Source organism: Mesoplodon densirostris, chromosome X (assembly GCF_025265405.1).
Source record: "Mesoplodon densirostris isolate mMesDen1 chromosome X, mMesDen1 primary haplotype, whole genome shotgun sequence".
In the NCBI taxonomy this organism is placed as follows: domain Eukaryota; kingdom Metazoa; phylum Chordata; class Mammalia; order Artiodactyla; family Ziphiidae; genus Mesoplodon; species Mesoplodon densirostris.
Genome location: NC_082681.1, coordinates 118,204,675 through 118,229,174, shown reverse-complemented (window position 1 = coordinate 118,229,174; position 24,500 = coordinate 118,204,675).

Below are 24,500 nucleotides of genomic sequence, written 5' to 3'. Positions count from 1 at the left end.
TGAGCATAGGTATGTCCCATGCAACATTTGGAACGATTACTTGTTTATCTGAAATATAACTGGGCAACTTGGATTTTATGGAACAACCCTGTCAGCAGCCATCAAGGCCAGAACGCTTAGTTTCCAGCCTCTTCTTCATTCATCTCTCAGCCATTTCGCATCGAGGGACAGATGCAGGAAGGGCCATATGAGTCGGAAAACACCCGGGCTGTATCCAGTGCTCTGGCCCCCACTAGCACAGACATGAGGAGATCAAAGGCCTGATCAATACTGACTACCCAGCTAGGTGCTGAAAAAACAAAGTAGCAATGGAAGGAAAATCCCTCTGTTGAAGCCTGGTGTTAAGGGGTTAACTCTGTGAGCTTGCAGAGGCCACATGGCAGAGAGTTCAAGCAAACCTGCCTGAACCAGATTCAGGTCTGATCCCCTAAGGACTCCCTGCTGGCGGCTCTCAGACTAGGAACATTCTGAGTGTCGCCTCCATCCCCCACCCTGAGAGCTCACCTGGAAGCTCAGCCCTGCAAATGCACTTGCTGAAGACCCCAGCTGGCCATTTAAAGCAATAGCAACTCAAAACAAAACATTTTTCCTACTGCACGAGTAGTAGATGTGTGGAAGTTTTTAGTATTTGGTTTCCATCATGTTACTCTTTTATCCCTGTGTGTGTTCTTTTAGCATTCCTTTAAAAAGATTTTGCCTTTCACATTTAAATTGGCCCAACAGAAAGTACTTATATAAAGGATGCATGAGAGGGATACTAATCAAGGGACACTAGAGAAATACTTTCCCTCATATTGCTCTTGGGTGCTGCTCTGGGACCATGACAATTCCATCCCTAGATAAATACATGGAAACTAAGACTAACTGACAATAAAAGGCCAAAAGGATCATCATAAGAATCACCTTCACTTACTAATCTATAAAGGGAAGCCCTAGACTTCAAACTAAATCATGATAACAATGCTTTAAAATAAAATTTGGCTGATTTCTTCAATACTAATAAATATATGGACCACATAGCTCTAGCTACAGGACAAATACTGCAGCCAGTCTCTCCTTAAAGACAACCTAGATCATAGTGTAATGACTGTTGATCTAGTGATGGCAATTTGCTTAACCAAACTGGAAGACTTTGCAATCATCTGGTCAACTGTTCATATAAACTGTTTTTTAAAAAATTATCCCAACAAACATAATTTATTGTATTCAGGGAATCTGTCTCTAAGTACTTGATTCAATCTCTTTCTTAATCAGATTCTTTAAACATTTTTGGGGAAAAAATGGCCAATAGTAATGAAATCTTTCCCTTGTAACAGAAAAAATCATCCATCTTCTATTTTGTCTCTTTTATCTTATCACTTTTGGCCTTTTTGGTTGGAAGACAGTGGCAGATAAGAGGAGGCAATTTGGCAACTTGAGCATGTGATGAATATATTGTGCATTTATAGGGCCCTTTAATGTGTGTGCTCTGGGTTTGAATCAGGTGGTGATGACCATTCATGTAAGAGTGACAGAACACTTGTGCGGGTTTTTCTTTACCAGAGTTTGTCATTTCAGGCATTAAACATCCTTGCTATCCTGTTCTAGATTCCAAATGGCAACTTCAAACAAAACGTTGGAAAAAAAATACACGTTGGAAAATAAATTAGAAGGCAACAGAAGGAAAAGCTGAGAAATTAAGTTATTAAGAGTTCACCACGTTTTTTTCCCCTTAGCCTTTCTTCTCTCTCAGCCATGGTGGGATCTGACTAAAGTCCATTATTTACTGTCAATCACAACACTTTTGTTAAAATTATCAATTAGGTAAGGAAAAAAGATAGGGGGAAGATGGAAGGAATTAGAAAAACACTTGGACAATTTACATACCATAAATCTTTCCAATTTTATCTCTAAGCAGAAATCCTCTGCAAACTTCCTGAACCAAATTTCTAACTGTTGATGCTCATGCTTCGTGATGATCTAACAAAAGCTAGAAGGGCATCTCAGTTAATCATGTCCATGTACAGTTTTACAATTCATTGATTTGACATTTTACTGTAATCAGTCATGTCATGATAATTTAGTATAATAGAGGAATCAAAACCTGAACTATTAGTCTCTGTATTATATTTATTGACTTGAAATCTATTCTAGAAAAATGTCTGGACCTTATACTAAACATGTATCACTTGGTAATTAGTCAAGATTATTGTTACTATCTTCAAAACAACTAAAATCAAGCTGATTTGTTTCTTTCAATAATAACTACATTTCCAGCTAATGGTAGCCTGAGAAAATAAATTTAGCCTCTAATAGTTTGCCAACTTCCTCCAAGAGTTTGCCAAATTCCAAATTCCTGGGGGAAGAGTGGTCTTTCAAAATTTTTTAAAGCCCTGGAACACTTGCTTTAAAAAAATGTACACAGGAGGCCAAAGCATAAAATAAGTAAAGCAGGCCCCTGTGACTGAGATGGGGAAGCGGAGCATAGCAGATGCTAGTAGTGCCCAACCCTACCTGCTCAGCCTCCCTGCAGGTCCCTCAGAAGGTTCCCACATACTCAGTGGCTTCCTGCATCTCTCCACTGGTCAGCATTTTCCACCCTCAGCAACATGTATGGTCCATGCATGGGGCAGCCTGGAGATGCTGAGTGACTAATACCCCAGGAGCCCCTCCACCAGGGAGGGACGGGGGGGTGGACAAATACCCCATCTTCCTCACTCCTCAGTAGGACAATTCTGAGGTGTGTTCTCTAGAGTTTCTCAGAGACCGCCCAGAGGAATTGAGCCCAGTTTTCCATAGCAGCATCTTGCTCATTAATGTGCCTTTTACTGGCTTCCTCCCTGCCGCATCTCACCTCTCACAGGATCACCTTACAAACAAATAGGGAAGCCGACAGAGCCATACCCATCCTACTACCACACCCCAGATGGCCCCTAGGAGTCCTCCGCACTTTGAAAATCAGAGCTGCTCTAGGTCACGCTCTTCAACTTTGAAAATCAGAGCTGCTCTAGGTCACGCTCTTCATCTTGCAAGTGGAATCAGGCCTGCTACCCCCAGCACTTGCCACGTTCACAGCACAGGCCCAACTAGTATGCAACCTTGCTGTCTGTTGGCAGGTACACCCTCCTCAAGTCCCATCACTTCTCTTGAGTTAATGAGTGCCCTACATCCCTCAGCTACCTCCACTGACAGGCTAGAACAGGCCAAGCAATCAAATGAAACATTTATGACCTTAAAGGAATACAGACATCTACCTCAACATCAGCAATAAATTCCTCAGTTTCCCATTATCTGTTCTAGGACTTTCTCATTATTTTAAATGAGAAAATAAGTCACGTGTTACATTTCAACCTAAAAGCCCAACCAATTTCTTATAGCAGACATGAAACACAGTAAAATGCACACACACAAACAACAGGATGTACAATGCTCACACTCTTGCTTTATGATCACCAATTCATAGAGTTGTTAGCACATAGCTCCTTCGCAGCAACACTGATCTCTCTCAGCAGAGGCAACACAAAGCCAGCACATCTCTTTCTTGACATTTTGGTGCATGTTTTCAAACTTTTACATGTGATTCTGACATTCTACCATATTTTTGGTACCCAACTTTGGCTACCTATTAGGATAACCTGGGGACCTCTTAAAAATCCCAATGCCCAGGACACATCCCAGAACAACTGACTCAGCATCTCTAGGTGGGGTCCCAGGCATCCATATTAAATGATTCCAACGTGCAGCCAAGGTCAAGCACCACCATGCCGGATGAATTTGGAATGCAACTCAAATCCTGCACATCTTTTGTTAACAATGCCGTATTGGGTTTGGAGGACAAGATGTAAATTTTGCCACAGGGATCACTGCTAGCAAAATATTGGGTTTAGAGATCCATGCATTCTGTGAAATGCTGTAATAAGAAGCAGGAAGTGTTCTACCATGAAAATAGTAACCAGGACGCCTTCTGTGGGGTATGTCTGTAATTGTTCTATGGAGGCTTTAATTGTGTGTAACTGTAGCAAGGGATTTTGACTGTGGTTATTATAAATTACTAGTAAATCTTTTGTTTTTGCTCCAAACTCCTGGTGTTTGGCTTATCTCTTCTCTATTTATAGTCTCCTTTTTAAAATAAGTTTTATCTGAGTGCAATAGTAAACTATTATACTTGAAATCTTACAAATGGGCCATATTCTCTCTCACTTCCAGGCCTTTCCCTTGCTTCACTATCTCCTTCTCCTAGACCACTCCTGCTCATCCTTCAAGCCTCTGCCTACAACATACCCCCAAGGGAAAACTTTCCCCAAAACTGAATGTTAGATTAAGTGCCTCTCTCATGGGTTCCCACGGCAGCCTGCACTCACTTCACTGTATTATAATTGCTTTATCACCTTTAAGCTCCACGTGATCAGGGCTTCGGGGGCCTTGCCCACAGTAGGCATCATGTTTGTTAATAACTGAATCAAGGGCTATTCATCTCCAGCACCACTACCACCAAACCCCAACCTCACCAACATCTCAAATAGTGTCCCTTGAGTCACATGTCCTGGCTACTGTTAAATCACACGTTATAACATTCAAACCCTTAATTACTCATCTAGGTAGTATGATTCTTGCTGGGGATGTGTCAGCAAGCAATGATTTGAAACTATACTTCTACATATCACTAAAGTATTTCTTCCACTCCCCAATTTGTGTAAGTCCCTTCTGTAAGACTCTCCATGACCAATGTCTTATTGCTATCTTTGGCTCAATTATCCCAGCCCTGGGTAAGATGGACAGCCTCGGTACTTATTATTCCAGGACATCATTCCTGCTGAAGCTTTCCCAGCACACAGTCTAGTTAGTACAAACCGCTGACCCTCTGTCAGTTCTTGACTTGCTCAGGTGGGACATAAAACACAAATACTAATTCATTTTGTGCTTGATACCAACAAAGCCCATCTCCCTTTCTTAGGATAAGAGTTTTCATCCTTAAATTCTTGATGTCTCTGGTGATTACAGTAATGTAGTGAAAGGCAGCATCAGGCCACTAACAGTGCTGAGCTGTACCTAACAGTGAAATTCTTAATAATATAATGGTGAAGGAAAAAACGAGGAAAAAGGCAAAAGGAAGACATGAATGAGCATGGAATAAAGGAACATATTTTCCCAAGTTGAGAATGAGTTGGAACTCTGTAATATTTAAGTTCATGATTCAAATAAAGTATTTAGTGCTCAATCTTATTTCTTGCTGACAAATTCTGCCTCTTCAAACTAAGGATAAAAGCTGGAAAAGCTTTTTCACAAGTCAGTTGCCTATGCAAAACATCCTAGCCAGTGGGTCAACTCGGCAACAAAGTCTTCATCAGTAAGAATATCATTTGTACATATACATTTGTTATTTGACTCATGGATTCCTTTTCTCAAAAAAAAAAAAAAAACAGGAGGGGCTTCCCTGGTGGCGCAGTGGTTGAGAGTCCACCTGCTGATGCAGGGGATACGGGTTCGTGTCCTGGTCCGGGAGGATCCCGCATGCCGCGGAGCGGCTGGGCCCGAGAGCCATGGCTGCTGAGGCTGTGCGTCCGGAGCCTGTGCTCTGCAGTGGGAGAGGCCACAACAGTGAGAGGCCCATGTACAGCAAAAACAAAACAAAACAAAACAAACAAACAGGAAAAGATGGAAGGGAAAGGGCTTGGGGACAGGGATTTAGCTGTATCTATCATGTTTTATTTCTTTAAAAAAGAGATTTGAAACAAGAATGGCAAAATAACATCCATCAAATCTGGCTGGTGGGTATGTGTGTGTCCATTTTATTATTTTCTATATGTTTGAGAATAACAAGTTTTTGATAAAAGCATGCAAACAATATATCATGGTAAATAAGACCATGGGATTTGGTTTCAGTTATCTGGTTCTGCTGTCTACTAGTTCCACGACCTTGGCAATCTCTCTAAGTTTCAGTTTCCAAATCTATAAAATAAGGAAAATATGAACTGGTTCCCATCTGAAGGGTCAGTACTATGCATTATTTGGAGAAAAGACGTGTGTATGTGTCTTAGGTTACGTTCCCCTTAAAAGAGACTTTCAGACAGATTTCTGTGGGACTTTCACTGGGCAGTGCTCTCAGAAACATCACCAGTGGGAGTGTCAAGGACACCAGAGGGAGAGGGACAAGCTGAGCTGCGATGCTCCTGCAACAGAGGCCTCAGCCGATCCCATGGGGTGACACTGGAGTTGAAATGGCCCTTCAGAATTAGCTAGAATCAAGGTAAGGGGGCCATACCTTTGTACCTCTATGTCAACTTCCCAATCACTGGATGAAGGCTACCCGTAGGGAAAGGACATAACCTTGGGTGAGGCAGAGCCCGTCAGCCAAGTACAACGTCTACAGAGGAAGTAAGATGACAACAACCATCAGCAACCACCAGCTGGGGAACGAGGGCCACAACCCTGAAGGCAGGATCTCGGTTAAGCACCACAACATCCACTACATTCAGTGACTGGGACTCATCCTCAGTAATGGAAGGAATGTGGCGCAGAAGTGGAAGAACAAAGAGCCAAGGGATTCAAGGGGCAGGCAGTTAGGTCCCTGGGCCCTAGGTGGCACGGGACGGCGTCTGAAAGTCTGCAAGAGAAGGTCGGCTATGACAGGGTCACAGTCTTGTGTAAGTCACACTCTTCACATTCCTTGTATCTGTCGTATCTCCCTGCTGTTCTCTACTATAAAATTTATGTGCAAATTCCAGCCAATTGTTCCTCTGGCCACAGAGGTGAAGAGAGAAGCACCAGACACACCTAGTGTCAGTTTAACAGTGTCAACCAGAAGCCAAAGCAAAGAACTCAAGACAAAGGTGAAATTCGGGAGACCAAAGCAGGCCACTGAGTTAGCCATCCCTCCTCCTCCCACCACACCCATCTGGGGAGAGACACTTTCCAGAGCTAAGCCTTGGAGTCCTGCCTTCTGTATTTAACAAAGAGGGGGCTCTATTTATAGTACTCCGTCGTCATTGAGAATTTTATCAGTAAACTGGGGCAACCATTTCACATTTCAGGAGGAATTGAGTATTTTTCATTTTTTTAAACCACTTTGAAACATTCATCCTTTTCAGAAAAGAAAAAGATATTTAAAATTTAACGCTAGACTATATTTAGCCAAAAACTCTTCTCAAAAGTCAGGGCTGCTTTCTCAAGCAGACTGTGGAATCAAAGATAGCATGGCTTCCAAGGAAATAATCTGTACATGAAATTCAGAAATCACATTTAATTCGGTTTTTAAATACCATATTTGAACCTACCAGTTTTATTGTAACTAATGCCTGTCACTTATTTCAGACCAATGTCATGTGCTCATTTGATTGCACATAAATTGATGACTCCATTTGGATTCAGTATGTTTTATTTATTTGTAAGGCCTCTGAGAACTTTGGAATTAAAATAACGAAACATCTGAGAGAAAGGTCATGGAATAAAGTGGAGGTTCTGAACCAGTCGGCTAGTGTGCAATATTTCCAAGGGCTTTTAACTAATTATGCAATCCACTCAGTCCACACTACTGATTGAATAGACTTCAGTTTAGTATTTCATTCCTGATAACACGATCGTTGGCCTGTCATCCAGCTTGGGTGACTTAATTACCTACACAATTCGAAGCCAAATACATTGCATGCCTGTTCCTGTAATTCATTCATACAAATGAGAGGAAACAAATAAGCCACCATAAATTTCACTTTCTCAAGATGACCCATCTACTCCCCCTCCCACCTCCACCACCACCACTGGGAGAAGCTCGACAAATCCATGGTAAAGCTTCTGTCAAAGGGAACTATGCTTTCCAGCTCTGCTGAAGCTAAACTACACATGTACACACAAGACTATCTAAGAAGAAACACACTGGAAAATTCCTTCCTCTCCTTTAGCTTTTCAAAAGCTTTGTAAAAGCTATTGTTCTTATCATACTCAATTATGTTTTTCTTTTTGCTAAGAGAAAGCAAGGATGTGGGTGGGTTGTTCTTACTAATCTTTTCAACGTTAAGTGTCTGACCTGACAAGCTCATACACAATCAAATATAGTGGCCATAAAATCCGGTTACCACACTGTCCCTTTCCCCAGGAGCTACAGTCTTGTAACACCACTGATTATAGAGAGCTGTCATCAAGTAGTATTCTTCTTGGGATATTTTTTCAACCATTCAGAAATGTAAAAACCATTCTTAGTTTGTAGGCTATCCAAAAACAGGCAGGCAATGGGCCATAATTTGCCAATCCCTGATCTAAACCACTGATTCCCCAAGTCTGCCCACAGAATCACCCACGGAACATTTTAAAATTAATACTCAGGTCACACACCAAACCAATTACATTAAGTCCCCTACATATGAAACTTCAAGTCGAAAAGCAGCAGTGATGTAGCTGGTACTGCTAAGAAACGCCAGCTGTTGTACTGTACTACTGTACTTTAAGGTACTGTACTGTAAGATTAAAAATGTTTTCTTTATTTTTTGTGTTTGTCGGGTTTTTTATGTATCATTTGTGTGAAAAGTATTATAAACCAATCACTGTACAGTACTGTACAGCCGATTGTGTTACTTGGGTACCTAGACTGACTTTGCTGGACTTAGGAACACACTGCACTTAAGAACTGCACTCTCTGAATGGAACTCATTCGTATGTAGAGGCCTTACTGTAAATCACAATTTCTGGGGAATACAAGCAAGCACAAGTAATTCTGAAAGCTCCTCAGGTGATGCAAGGGTGCAAACAATTTGGGATGCACTGATCACTAGATGATCCCTTCAGGTGCTAACCATGTAGACAGTTTGCTTTGGCTTTCTTCGTCATTCCTAATACCGCAAACAAAATACCCTGTGTTACCCACTTTCACCAATGGACAGATCATCCAAAATGAAAACAAATAAGGAAACACAAGATTTAAATGATACATTAAACAAGATGGACTTAATTGATATTTATAGGACATTCTATCCAAAAACAACAGAATACACTTTCTTCTCAAGGGCTCATGGAACATTCTCCAGGATAGATCATACCTTGGGTCACAAGCAAAGCCTTAGTAAATTTAGGAAAATTGAAATCATATCAACTATATTTTCTGAACACAATGCTATGAGACTAGATATCAATTACAGGAAAAAATCTGTAAAAAATACAAACACATGGAGGCTAAACAATACACTACTTAATAACCAAGAGATCACTGAAGGAATCAAAGAGAAAATCAAAAAATACCTAGAAATAAATGACAATGAAAACACGATGACCCAAAACCTATGGGATGCAGTAAAAAGCAGTTCTAAGAGAGTTTATAGCAATACAATCCTACCTTAAGAAACAAGAAACATCTCAAACAAACAACCTAACCTTGCACCTAAAGCAATTAGAGAAAGAAGAACAGAAAAATCCCAAAGTTAGCAGAAAGAAAGAAAACATAAAGATCAGATCAGAAATAAATGAAAAAGAAATGAAGGAAACGATAGCAAAGATCAATAAAACTAAAAGCTGGTTCTTTGAGAAGATAAACAAAATTGACAAACCATTAGCCAGACTCATCAAGAAAAAAAGGGAGAAGACTCAAATCAACAGAATTAGAAATGAAAAAGAAGAAGTAACAACAGACACCGGAGAAATATAAAAGATCATGAGAGATTACTACAAGCAACTCTATGCCAACAAAATGGACAACCTGGAAGAAATGGACAAATGCGTAGAAATGCACAACCTGCCAAGACTGAATCAGGAAGAAATAGAAAATATGAACAGACCAATCACAAGCACTGAAAGTGAAACTGTGATTTAAATTCTTCCAACAAACAAAAGCCCAGGACCAGATGGCTTCATGGGAGAATTCTATCAAACATTTAGAGAAGAGCTAACACCTATCCTTCTCAAACTCTTCCAAAATATAGCAGAGGGAGGAACACTCCCAAACTCATTCTACGAGGCCAACAGCACCCTGACACCAAAACCAGACAAAAATGTCACAAAAAAAGAAAACTACAGACCAATATCACTGATGAACATAGATGCAAAAAATCCTCCACAAAATACTAGCAAACAGAATCCAGCAGCACATTAAAAGGATCATACACCATGATCAAGTGGGGTTTATTCCAGGAATGCAAGGATTCTTCAATATACGCAAATCAATCAATGTGATACACCATATTAACAAACTGAAGGAGAAAAACCATATGATCATCTCAATAGATGCAGAGAAAGCTTTTGACAAAATTCAACACCCATTTATGATAAAAACCCTGCAGAAAGTAGGCATAGAGGGAACTTTCCTCAACATAATAAAGGCCATATATGACAAACCCACAGCCAGCATTGTCCTCAATGGTGAAAAACTGAAACCATTTCCACTAAGATCAGGAACAAGACAAGGTTGCCCACTCTCACCACTCTTATTCAACATAGTTTTGGAAGTTTTAGCCACAGCAATCAGAGAAGAAAAGGAAATAAAAGGAATCCAAATGGGAAAAGAAGAAGTAAAGCTGTCACTGTTTGCAGATGACATGATACTATACATAGAGAATCCTAAAGATGCTACCAGAAAACTACTAGAGCTAATCAATGAATTTGGTAAAGTTGCAGGATACAAAATTAATGCACAGAAATCTCTGGCATTCCTATATACTAATGATGAAAAATCTGAAAGTGAAATCAAGGAAACACTCCCATTTACCATTGCAACAAAAAGAATAAAATATCTAGGAATAAACCTACCTAAGGAGACAAAAGACCTGTATGCAGAAAATTATAAGACACTGATGAAAGAAATTAAAGATGATACAAATAGATGGAGAGATGTACCATGTTCTTGGATTGGAAGAATCAACACTGTGAAAATGACTCTACTACCCAAAGCAATCTACAGATTCAATGCAATCCCTATCAAACTACCAATGGCATTTTTCACAGAACTAGAACAAAAAATTTCACAATTTGTATGGAAACACAAAAGACCCCGAATAGCCAAAGCAATCTTGAGAACGAAAAACGGAGCTGGAGGAATCAGGCTCCCTGACTTCAGACTATACTACAAAGCTACAGTAATCAAGACAGTATGGTACTGGCACAAAAACAGAAAGATAGATCAATGGAACAGGATAGAAAGCCCAGAGTTAAACCCACGGATATATGGTCACCTTATCTTTGATAAAGGAGGCAGGAATGTACAGTGGAGAAAGGACAGTCTCTTCAATAAGTGGTGCTGGGAAAACTGGACAGGGACATGTAAAAGTATGAGATTAGATCACTCCCTAACACCATACACAAAAATAAGCTCAAAATGGATTAAAGACCTAAATGTAAGGCCAGACACTATCAAACTCCTAGAGGAAAACATAGGCAGAACACTCTATGACATAAATCACAGCAAGATCTTTTTTGACCCACCTCCTAAAGAAATGGAAATAAAAACAAAAATAAACAAATGGGACCTAATGAAACTTCAAAGCTTTTGCACAGCAAAGGAAACCATAAACAAGACCAGAAGACAACCCTCAGAATGGGAGAAAATATTTGCAAATGAAGCAACTGACAAAGGATTAATCTCCAAAATTTACAAGCAGCTCATACAGCTCAATATCAAAAAATCAAACAACCCAATCCAAAAATGGGCAGAAGACTTAAATAGGCATTTCTCCAAAGAAGATATACAGACTGCCAACAAACACATGAAAGAATGCTCAACATCATTAATCATTAGAGAAAGAGGATGCAAATCAAAACTACAATGCAATATCATCTCACACCGGTCAGAATGGCCATCATCAAAAAATCTACAAACAATAAATGCTGGAGAGGGTGTGGAGAAAAGGGAACACTCTTGCACTGCTGGTGGGAATGTAAATTGATACAGCCGCTATGGGGAACAGTATGGAGGTTCCTTAAAAAACTACAAATAGAACTACCATATGACCCAGCAATCCCACTACTGGGCATATACCCTGAGAAAACCATAATTCAAAAAGGGTCATGTACCACAACGTTCATTGTAGCTCTATTTACAATAGCCAGGACATGGAAGCAACCTAAGTGTCCATCGACAGACGAATGGATAAAGAAGATGTGGCACATATGTACAATGGACTATTACTCAGCCATAAAGAGGAACGAAATTGAGTTATTTGTAGTGAGGTGGATGGACCTAGAGTCTGTCATACAGAGTGAAGTAAGTCAGAAAGAGAAAAACAAATACTGTATGCTAACACACATTAATGGAATCTAAAAAATTAAAAATTTTAAAAAAAGATGGTCATGAAGTACCTAGAGGCAAGACGGGAATAAAGACGCAGAACTACTAGAAAATGGACTTGAGGACACAGGGAGGGGGTAGCGTAAGCTGGGACAAAGTGAGAGAGTGGTAGTGTATATATGGACATATATACACTACCAAATGTAAAATAGATACCTAGTGGGAAGCAGTCGCATAGCACAAGGAGATCAGCTCGGTGCTCTGTGAGGAGCTAGAAGGGTGGGATAGGGAGGGTGGGAGGGAGGGAGATGCAGAAGGGAAAAGATATGGTGACATATGTATATGTATAGCTGACTCACATTGTTATAAAGCAGAAAGTAACACACAATTGTAAAGCAATTATACTCCAATAAAAACGTTAAAAGAAAAAAAAAGACCCTGTGTTAGTGGAAGGGTAGTTTACACAATCAAAATGTCATACTTACAAAGTAAATTCAGTCAAGTTTGAAGTATGGTAGGTGGGGAGGTTGGCACATTATTTGTCTTAGCCTAGCCGTCCCTCTGCAGTGCCCCTCAGAAAGCAGAATCTGAGAAAAGGTAGTTCACTTGGGGGCATGATTCCAGGCATTAAGAAAGGGGAACTGAGAAGAGTAAAATAAGGAAAGAAAAAGAGCCAAAACAAGGACAAGTTATCCAGCTGTTCACTGCAGTGGGCAACTGATCTTGATCCCACTGAGATCTACTGAGAAGCTGTGTAAAACACATTTCAGAATTTTCTGTCCGGGAAAGGGAAAAGAGGAGCAGTTGCCCACTGACTCCTATCCCCTACTTATCAAGGGCTGCCCCAGGGATGAACTCCTTTGTACTTCCTAGTTGTACAGGTTGGAGTGCAATGCAGCCAAGTGCCAAGCAGCAACCTCTAGGCAGCCAAGGCCACTCGCTGTAGGGTTCCATGTGCCAAAAGCAATGGCTGGAGAGAAGATGGGCTAAGAGGATAAAGGAGGTTCACGAGAGGAGTACAAAATACCACTCAAAAGTCATCAGAAGCCAATGTTTTAGAAACTTATGAGGACTGTGATACAGGACTCAATATAGGCTTAGTACAATACCATCTTAAATAAATCCTCTTTCTCTGAAGAAAACAATGTCAACAACGATACACCTCCAATTTTCACATGAAAAAATATAAACGTCAGACACAAGTTATCCAAGTTGAATTTAAACTCTTCCCTAAATGCCCCTGTCTATGGTCATTATGCCACTTAACAATCATATCAAGCTGCAGTCCAAATCAGATCAGAAAGTCAAAAGAACATAAAATACACACTCAAAATCCTTGCACATGAAAATAACTACTGTTAACATTTGGCCTTTTTTTCTTCCAGTCTTTGCCCAGATATGTTTACATGGTTGAGATAATTGTGTGTGTACACATTCTTGTTGTTGATTTCCATTTTAAAACATAATTAAAATTCTTAACTTTGGGTCTTGGCAGACACATCATTTCCCTCTGCACTTCCTAACTGCCCCCTCCCACATCTCCGAATGTGTTGACCATTCCTTCCTCCACAGGAAATCTACACCTTTTTAGACTCCTACCTCCCTTTCAAGACCCAGATAAGCTATAACTTCCTAATTATCGTTTCTTCTAGCTCCCTCCTCTTTGGTTATTTCTCTCTCCTTTTAATTTCCACCATCTTTTATTTATTTATTTATTTATTTATTTTGGCAGTACGCGGGCCTCTCACTGTTGTGGCCTCTCCCGTTGCGGAGCGCAGGCTCCGGATGCGCAGGCTCAGTGGCCATGGCTCACGGGCCCAGCCGCTCCGCGGCATGTGGGATCCTCCCAGACCGGGGCACGAACCCGTGTCCCCTGCATCGGCAGGCGGACTCTCAACCACTGCGCCACCAGGGAAGCCCTTCCACCATCTTTTTTTGTTTTGTTTTGTTTTGTTTTTTTGCGGTATGCGGGCCTCTCACTGTTGTGGCCTCTCCCGTTGCCGAGCACAGGCTCCGGACGCGCAGGCTCAGCGGCCATGGCTCACGGGCCCAGCCGCTCCGCGGCATGTGGGATCTTCCCGGACCGGGGCACGAACCTGTGTCCCCTGCATCGGCAGGCGGACTCTCAACCACTGCGCCACCAGGGAAGCCCCCACCATCTTTTAAACTTTCTGGTTTTTATAATTCTATTCCAATCACAGAACACACAAGATTGCTGTATATATTACAGTGTCTGTGGACTGTATCCTCTTCCCACGCCCAGTCCCCCATCTGTATCTTAATTGTTTGCATTTCTGTGAGGGCAGGACTTGTATTATCCACCTCCTCTTTTCCCCCCACAGTGCTTTAGTGCAGTGTCCTGCCCATAAATGCACCTCCATAAATCCTTGCTGAATTAATGAATCAATGTTAAAATTGTCTCAGCTGTAAGCAGGCATTGCCAGCCTTGATACTTGTTAGTTATACCCAGGCAAATATTAAAACCCTGAGGGATAGTATCTGTGTGCCACTGTAGATATGAAAAGCCATAGGGTTTCCAAATGCATTTCACTTAAGAGGGTTCCTGTGGTAATATCACAGTATGTCATGGATGCCATTAGGACAAAAGCATTCAGAGCAATACTGCTTGTACCTGTTTTAAATGAACTATTTCCCCAAGCATAAGGCCTATATGTACAAGTGCACTCTTCACAGATTTCAAGTCAGCAAGCAAGCTAGGCAAGACCACTTTTTTCTCCCACCTTCCAATCTCCTATGGGGGCCTCTCTTTGGCAGAAGCCAGCCAGCAAGGGAGTCTGGGTGGTACAGTTCAAAGAGGTCCGCCTCCGTGGGGCACACAGCAGGGCAGATAGAATTATAGAGGTTATTTTTGGACAGAGGGAATGCAAAGAGATTAAGAGCATAGTTGATAGTGGGATTCATGGCTTCCACAGTTGCATATGAGCTGGAGCTTCTCATCTGGATAAGACATCTACTGTGGTTAGACTCTACTGTAATGTGGTTAACATAGGACCTGTGTGTCTTACGTGCCAATCCTACCCCTCTCAGGTCAGTATATGGTCATACTGATGCTTTACATCGGGTCATGACTATTGTCATGCAGAACAGATTCCAGTCATGTGCCTATTCAGTTTTCAGTATTACAACTATGTGATCCTAAACCCGGAACCACATCACGACACACTCTCTCTATCCTGATTATTCATGATCCATCAGGTAAGGAAGAACACAAACATTCCTGTGAGCCAAAGTCATGGCCTTAGTTTGGAGTGCAGTAACTTGCTGTATTGTAAGTTCAGCATGTCAGCTAGCTCTTCATGGTTGTGACACAGCCCTTGCCCCAATAGAAGTTTCTCCTAATCATTCCTCCCTGAGTTTTCCATTTTCCAGTCATTCTATCAAACCCATTTTAACAGCCAAGATACCTGGATATCATGGTGTTATGATTTTCTCTTAACTGGCTTCTTCACAGGATTGTAACAATTATCTCTGTCCACTAAACTGGTTTCCTTGTCCTTCTATCTGTCCTGGGGCATCAAATTATTGAGCAGCTACAGCCTTCCAATAACATGCACTCTGAAGATGCCTTGTTGCCTCATCAGTAAACCATGTTAGCTCTTGCTATTCCACAGCCAATGTCATTTGGGGGGAGGGGCTTAAGGAGTAGGAGACATGGAAGGCTCCAGTGCTCTTCCATTGACATATTATCTGGCACTTTTCTGGAAGGCACAAACCTCTGTGGGGACAGACTTAGCCAGTTCCTGGGCATACCATTTCTTCTTGGTCATGGAAGGCGTTTAGGTCTGGTCAACCTTGAGTGAGAAGGCTCCTGCACTGCCTAACCCAGAATGGAAATATCCAACTGAAAGGTTATGGAATACCATTAGTATTCCTTCCCACAGAGACCCATAACCAACAACATACTCAACAGCTCTCTCAAAATCTGAGCTTCCACGATGCATCAGATTCAGTACTCTAGGGGTCACTGGTTTAGCTCTCCTTACTGGATTTGCCAAAAAGTCAAGTAGGCCTGATTGATATCCACTTAGACCTGTGAAGTCATGGTGTATATGTATGTACACTCTGCTTTAATTTTTTTTTCTAGAGCAGTGACCTGTTCCACTACCCACTCAGATTCATGTCTTTTCAAAAGAGGTCAGTGATGGCGGCCAGGAGTTCCCCAAATGGGGTTACGTGTTCTCCAGAACTCACAATCACACATGTTTTAAGGTGGGTACTATTAAAGCTCTTAATTTATTCCAATTTAATAGTTTGCTTTTCCTATCCATTGAATTTCAAAGAATGTAACAAAGCTTGAATTTATTTAATTTTCCATTCTCTGCAGTGTATATGGTCCACCAGTATGCTAGGCTGTGTGACACCGTTATCTCCACCTCTCCATTGATTAGAAGTTCACTGGTATGGTGACAGACTTATCTAATGGAGAGTAGTTTGTGTCCTCTAAGTCTCAAAGAATGTTTTCATAACCCTGTGGCATAATGATAAAAGGAATATTGTATACTTTCCCATTTAAAGGCAGAGTGAGGCTGTCTGACCTCTATCATTGAGACAGAGTAAACATCTGCCAAGGCAATTACTTCAGGCTGTGTACTCAGGCCTGGGTGACCTGGTTCTCAACCATGATCATGTTGTTCCTGCAATTAACAACATTCAAGAGTAGAAGATGAGAACAGCAATACATCCTTTCCAACTTGTCCATCTGTTTGCTCAACAGCCAGTTTCTCTTTCTTAAATTTAGGCTAATGAAATATAAGCCAGTAACTCCTGGGCAGAGAGAAGAATGTTTATTTTCAAAGTTTTCTGTGAATACTGGAATCTTCTTTACATAAACCACATGAAATCGCCGGTTTTCCAAGTTAAAGAAAAGTGTTTGAATATTGGCAATTACACGTAGCTCAACTATGTTCTCATCACAGGAGACTGACTATTTCACCCAACATGCATGGAAGTATCAATATTACAAGAATGGATTTGTTCCTGAGAAAAAGTAATGATTTACGATTAACCTGTTTAATTAACGATTAACCTGTTCCAGGCCCCATGTTTTAAATACGTTACCTGTTTTGTTTTGTTTTCAAATAAGTGTTGGGAAAAGGGGATACTTTTTGAAGAAGGAAGTACGGATAGTCACCATAAACTAGATATTGATTATAAAAGGGTAGAAAATTGCTAACTAGAAGTTTTGCTTCAACAGTAATTTGGTCTTTGGTTATTCTATTGATACTTGAGGTTATTACATCTTATCAAATACATATTTGGGGGGACTTCCCTGACAGTCCAGTGGTTAGGGCTCCGTGCTTCCACTGCAGGGGGCACGGGTTCGACCCCTGGTGGGGGAACTAAAATCCCACATGCCGTGTGGTGTGGCCAAAAAAAAAAAAAAAGAATTAAGTGATTTAATGAATGTGCTTGGTACAATGTAAGCCCTCAATAAGTCGTAACTATTATCATTATTAGTGTTTTATTTTGGAAATATGCTCAATCATTATTCATGGATTCCATATTTATGCATTTGCCTACTTGCTACAATGTATCTGTAACCCTAAAATCAATATCTGTGGTATCCACGATTATCTGCAGATACATGCATACACAGAGCAGTGAAAAATCTGAGTTACCTGAAGTGTATTCTTCAACAGTAATTTGGTCTTTGGTTACTCTATTGACAGTTGAGGTTATTACATCTTATCAAATACATATTTTGTCCTAACAAAATGGATGAAAGTTATGCTACATTACGTCTAAGTGTATTAGCTCAGTTCAGCCCACGTACACATTTTCTCCTCACTGGAACGGCAATTTTAGTAATTTTGACTTTGCGCACCTTTAGGTGGGGCATCTACTTTCCACTTACCCCTAGTCCTTACCACTCCCTATTGCCTTATATGTAGCCACTTTACATATTTGTTAAATGTATGACCCATGAAAGCATTTGAATTTGAAATCCTGCTATTCATAATGATGTGCACATTATGTAGGAACTATTCACTTGATTAAAGTGCCGATGCCATTCACTCAGCCAAAGAAAATATGAAGAGCTTTTCTTTAAACAGCAAGCTCCTCCACTGATTTACAAACTGGTTCAACTTGAAAATGATTTGTTTCACAGAGAACTTTTTAGAAACACAACTACTGCATGAAGTGAAATACTTGGGAAATTTAATCAAGAGAAAAAATAAATTTGGAAGTCAGAACTGATGTGTTATCAAAAAAAGACTGAAAGACAAAAGCACTTAGAAAGTCAAATTTTACTTGCAATAAAATATAAGTCAGACTTCAGAAGGAATGGTTTGAAGGTGTGTGTATGTGTTGTGTGTGTGTGTGTGTGTTAAAGAGAACAAAAAGATTGCCATTAGTCTGTTCATGGTATAAAAACAGCAACTTTCTCATGTGATTATCATATCCACAAAGATTGTACCATTTCTTCAGACATCAGTGTTACTAAAGTCAAGGCTAAAGTTCCAGCCAGATGAGTCCAGTCTTACAGGTAACGTGCAAGATGTCATTCATTGGGGGATCAGAACTAGACAGGTAATCTTATTTTTGGCTTATTGCAGGGAACAAAGTGGTTTTTCCCCATAACTGCAAAGCATGTTGCACATGCTTATTTATAAGGGAGTCAGGGCAAAATGTCAGTTGTGACTTCACAACGAAGAGGGCTTTTGAATTAGATAACTGCGAGTTTGGGTCCCAACTCTGCTGCTTACAAGCTGCTAGTATTCAAAAATATCCTTGCTCTCCTCTCCTTCCGAAGTCCCACATCTAGACTGCATACCTCAGCCTCCATCATAGTCTACTGTGGCGCTGTGACCGAGTTCTGGAATAGAAGTGATGTGTCCCTTTCCAGGTCTGGCCCCTCAAAACCTTCCAAGACCCAGAGGAGGGTGGAGACAAGAGGGAAAGAAGCCTGAATAGCTACATGGAACATAACTCCATTTCCCTCAGTCCTCCCATCCCTACTAGCCTGCACGGGACTGGATATGAGCAAGAAATAAACCTTAAGGCCACAGACATACTGGGGTTGTTTGTTACAGCTTTTAGACTATACTGAAAAATACACTGTGTGATAGTAGTAGAGTTACTGAACTTCTCTAAGCCAAGTATCATCATCAATAAACTGAGAACAACAATGTATCTAATTTGGGGGGTGGAGGAGGATTTACTAAGAAATTGTCTAATACTGAGCATAATGCTTGGCATACACACACACACACACACAGCCAATAGCATATTGGCTATTGAATAGCCAATTAATACTACCTACTAGAATGGTTCTAGATAGGTGTTAGCTATTACAAAGTTACATGAATTGCAAAAAAAAAAAAAAAAAAAGGACGTCATTTCTTCTGCTTGGTAATCTCCCTCTATACTTGGTCACATACAGAACCCAGTCCTTACATGTAGCCAGTTCTAATATACCATACACATACATACACACACACACACACACACACATGCTGATTAAGTACTCCTTTGAAGATCTGGAGTCCCACAGGGCTGGGATTAATTTGAACTGGATAAGTCACCATTACAATAGCTGCGTGAACCACCAGAGTGCACGCAGTCACTCTCCAAATTGAAAACTCTGAGAGGTCACTATTAGGCATTATATCCTCAAGCACGAAAGCTCCCATAAGCTTCAGGCCACCATGGAGTCAACAGAACACCAGGCTACCCTGAGACAACACCCACTGGAAAGATGCTGCCCCTGCTGTCATCAATGACAGCGTATTAAGGTCCCACAGGGAGCAGTACTTAATACACGGCCTTGCTTAATAGATGTTAACTAATGACACCTAGAAAATCCCCATCCACCCAAGGCAAGTAATACAATATGTCAGGTGGGGAAGGCTGGATTTCTCATTTGGATCCTTTGAATGCCTCTGTGTGTCCCTGAGGTAGGGAATGGAGGCCAAGGAAGAGCTTTCCTTCTTTGAAGGTTGCCCTCATCTAATCCCTACATCAGGCATCGGCACGCCTTGACTCAAACTTCTTTATCATCAGGCTCTAAAATCAGTTTTTAGAGAATGGAAATCAGGTTAAATTCCTAAAAGAGGAGGAAAATAACTTAGACCCCAACTTGAGGTGGTTCTCAGCTTGATTCCATCTGACTTCTCAGGTAATGGGCTGTTCACGGCCCATTATAATTTTACTTGGGCACAGAGTTCTGATCCTCAGAGTGTAGAACATAAGGGAATGTTTTTAGCTTCTAGTGGGTAGCAGGATCAGATGTTTTTGAGCACTTGATGAAAGTGAGGAATCTGCCCAGAAAAAAATTCAACGAGTTTACAGACCCTCCCATTCTCATCTGTAACTGGCAAAAGAGGTTCTCACACTTAAGCATGAAAGTGAATGAAAATCTCTGGAGGGCTTCTTACAAGAGAGGGCTGGTAGCCACACCCAGAGCTCACGATTCACTGAGTGGCTGGGTGGGGCCCGATAATTTGCATCTCTAACAAGTTCTCAGTGTTGTTGCTGCTGCTGCTGCCATGGCCCTGGGAACCATTGCCCTAAGACTCTGCAGTCCAGGTTGCTAACAGCTACTCTAAGGAGCCTTCTTGAGAGCATTCCAAATGCTGAGAGCAGGGACCCATCAAAAAGTCAGTCACAGGGTGGAAGATATAAGATGCAAACTCTCAGCAACACTGGGCTCTGATCTGTGACCTCCTGGCAACACACCCCTTAGGTAAAAGTGAAATCTCTGTCTGTGCCTCTGATTCCTGTCCTTCCCCTCTCCCTGTGCTCCACCTTTCTTTCCCCATTTCTGTATCAGGGCTCCTTCTCCTCCCCCATCTGTCCCAGTGTGCACATGTGTATGTGTATCTAAATGACTGAGTTTGCTACTGTCCCTCTGTTACTCTCCCTGATTTCTCTCCCTCTGCACACTATTATAATAGGAAATGAGTTTCAGATTTTACGATTTGTTGTAGCTATTCAATAAAATTTTATGACTCATATTCTTAATTTTGAAGCAAGTAAATGGAATATTTTATATTCCTCTTTAAGGACATAAAATTCTAAAGGCTCTTGACATTTTTCCTAGGCTAACTCACATCTTGCTTAATGGAGAAAAATACTCGCATCTCTCTCTATACAAGTGCTATCCAACAGAACTTTCTGTGATGGCACAAATGTTTTGATTATGCACTATTTAACCCAGTAGCCATTGGTCACATGTGGCTACTGAGCAGTTGAAATACGGCTAGTATGACTGAGGAAGTGAATTTTTAAGTGATGTTAAGTAAGCCACATGTTGCTAATAGCTACCATATGGAAGAACACAACTCTGCTTTATATACCTTGAACATTATAGAGGACCTTCAAGATGGCAGAGGAGTAAGACATGGAGATCAGCTTCCTCCACACAAATATACCATAAATACATCTATATGTGGAACAACTCATACAGAACACCTACTGAACGCTTGCAGAAGACCTCAGACTTCCCAAAAGGCAAGAAACTCCCCATGTACCTGGCTGTGTAGATGACAGGGACTTGGTGCTCTGGCCAGGTGTCAAGCCTGAGCCTCTGAGTTGGGAGAGCTGAGTTCACGACACTGGACGACCAGAGACCTCCCAGCCCCACGTTGCATCAATCAGCAAGAGCTCTCCCAGAGATCTCCATCTCAACGCTAAGACCCAGCTCCACACAATGGCCAGCAAGCTCCAGTGCTGGACGTGCCATGCCAAACAACTAGCAAGACAGGAACACAACCCCACCCATTAGCAGAGATGCTGCCTAAAATCATAATAAGGTCACACCACAAAACACACCACCGGACACAGCCCTGCCCACCAGAGAGACAGGATCCAGCCTCATTCACCAGAACACAGGCACCAGTCCGCTCCACCAGGAAGCCTACACAACCCACTGAACCAAACTTAGCCACTGGGGGCAGACATCAAAAACAACGGGAACAACAAACCTGCAGCCTGCAAAAAGGAGAGGCCAAACACAGTAAGATAAGCAAAATGAGAAGACAGAAACACAGCACATGAAGGAGCAAGGCAAAAACCACCAGACCTAACCAAGGAAGAGGAAATAGGCAGTCTACCTGAAAAAGTATTCAGAATAATGATAGTAAAGATGACCCAAAATCTTGGAAACAGAATGGAGAAAATACATGAAACGTTTAACAAGGACCTACAAGAACTAAAGCACAAACAATGATAAACAACACAATAAATAAAATTTAAAATTCCCTAGAAGGAATCAATAGCAGAATAACTGAGGCAGAAGAACGGATAGGTGACCTGGAAAATAAAATAGTAGAAATAACTACTGCAGAGCAGAATAAAGAAAAAAGAATGAAAAGAATTGAGGACAGTCTCAGAGACCTCTGGGACAACATTAAACACACCAACATTCGAATTATAGGGGTCCCAGAAGAAGAAGAGAAATAGAAAGGGACTGAGAAAATATTTGACGAGATTAGAGTTGAAAACTTCCCTAATATAGGAAAGGAAATAGTTAATCAAGTCCAGGAAGCACAGAGAGTCCCATACAGGATAAATCCAAGGAGAAACATGCCAAGACACATATTAATCAAACTATCAAAAATTAAATACAAAGAACAAATATTAAAAGCAGTAAGGGAAAAACAACAAATAACACACAAGGGAATCCCCATAAGGTTAACAGGTGATCTTTCAGCAGAAACTCTGCAAGCCAGAAGGGAGTGGCAGGACATACTTAAAGTGATGAAGGAGAAAAACCTACAACCAAGATTACTCTACCCAACAAGGATCTCACTGAGATTTGACAGAGAAATTAAAACCTTTACAGACAAACAAAAGCTAAGAGAATTCAGCACCACCAAACCAGCTTTACAGGAAATACTAAAGGAACTTCTCTAGGCAGGAAACACAAGAGAAGGAAAAGACCTACAATAATAAACCCAAAACAATTAAGAAAATGGTAACAGGAGCACACATATCAATAATTACCTTAAATGTAAATGGATTAAATGGTCAAACCAAAAGACAGAGACTGGCTGAATGGATACAAAAACAAGACGCATATATATGCTGTCTACAAGAGACCCACTTCAGACCTAGGGACACATACAGACTTAAAGTGAGGGGGTGGAAAAAGATATTCCATGCAAATGGAAATCAAAAGAAAGCTGGAGGAGCAATACTCATATCAGATAAAATAGACTTTAAAATAAAGAATGTTACAAGAGACAAGGAAGGACACTATATAATGATCAAGGGATCAATCCAAGAAGATATAACAACTATAAATATTTCTGCACCCAACATAGGACCACCTCAATACATAAGGCAAATGCTAACAGCCATAAAAGCAGAAATTGACAGTAACACAATTATAGTAGGGGACATTAACACCGCAATTTCACCAATGGACAGATCATCCAAAATGAAAATAAATAAGGAAACAGAAGCTTTAAATGACACATTAAACAAGATGGACTTAATTGATATTTATAGGACATTCCATCCAAAAACAACAGAATACACTTTCTTCTCAAATGCTGATGGAACATTCTCCAGGATAGATCATATCTTCGGTCACAAATCAAGCCCTGGTAAATTTAAGAAAACTGAAATCACATCAAGTATCTTTAGCGAACACACTGCTATAAGACTAGATATCAATTAGAAGAAAACAACTGTGAGAAATACAAACACATGGAGGCTAAACAACACACTACTAAATAACCAAGAGATCACTGAAGAAATCAAAGAGGAAATCCAAAAATACCTAGAAACAAATGACAATGAAAACACGATGACCGAAAAACTATGGGATGCAGTAAAAAGCAGTTCTAACAGGGAAGTTTATAGCAATACAACGCTTCCTCAAGAAACAAGAAAAATTTCAAATAAACAACCTAACCTTACACCTAAAGCAATTAAAGAAGAACAGAAAAACACCCCAAAGTTAACAGAAGGAAAGAAATCATAAAGATCAGATCAGAAATAAATGAACAAGAAATGAAGGAAACGATAGCAGAGATCAATAAAACTAAAAGCTGGTTCTGTGAGAAGATAAACAAAACTGATAAACCACTAGCCAGAGCCATCAAGAAAAAAAGGGAGAGGACTGAAATCAATAGAATCAGAAATGAAAAAGGAGAAGTAACAAGTGACACTGCAGAAATACAAAGGATCATGAGAGATTACTACAAGCAACTCTATGCCACTAAAATGGACAACCTGGAAAAAATGGACAAATTCTTAGAAGAGCACCACCTTCCAAGACTGAACCAGGAAGAAACGGAAAATATGAATAGACCAATCACAAGCACTGAAATTGAAACTGTGATTAAAAATC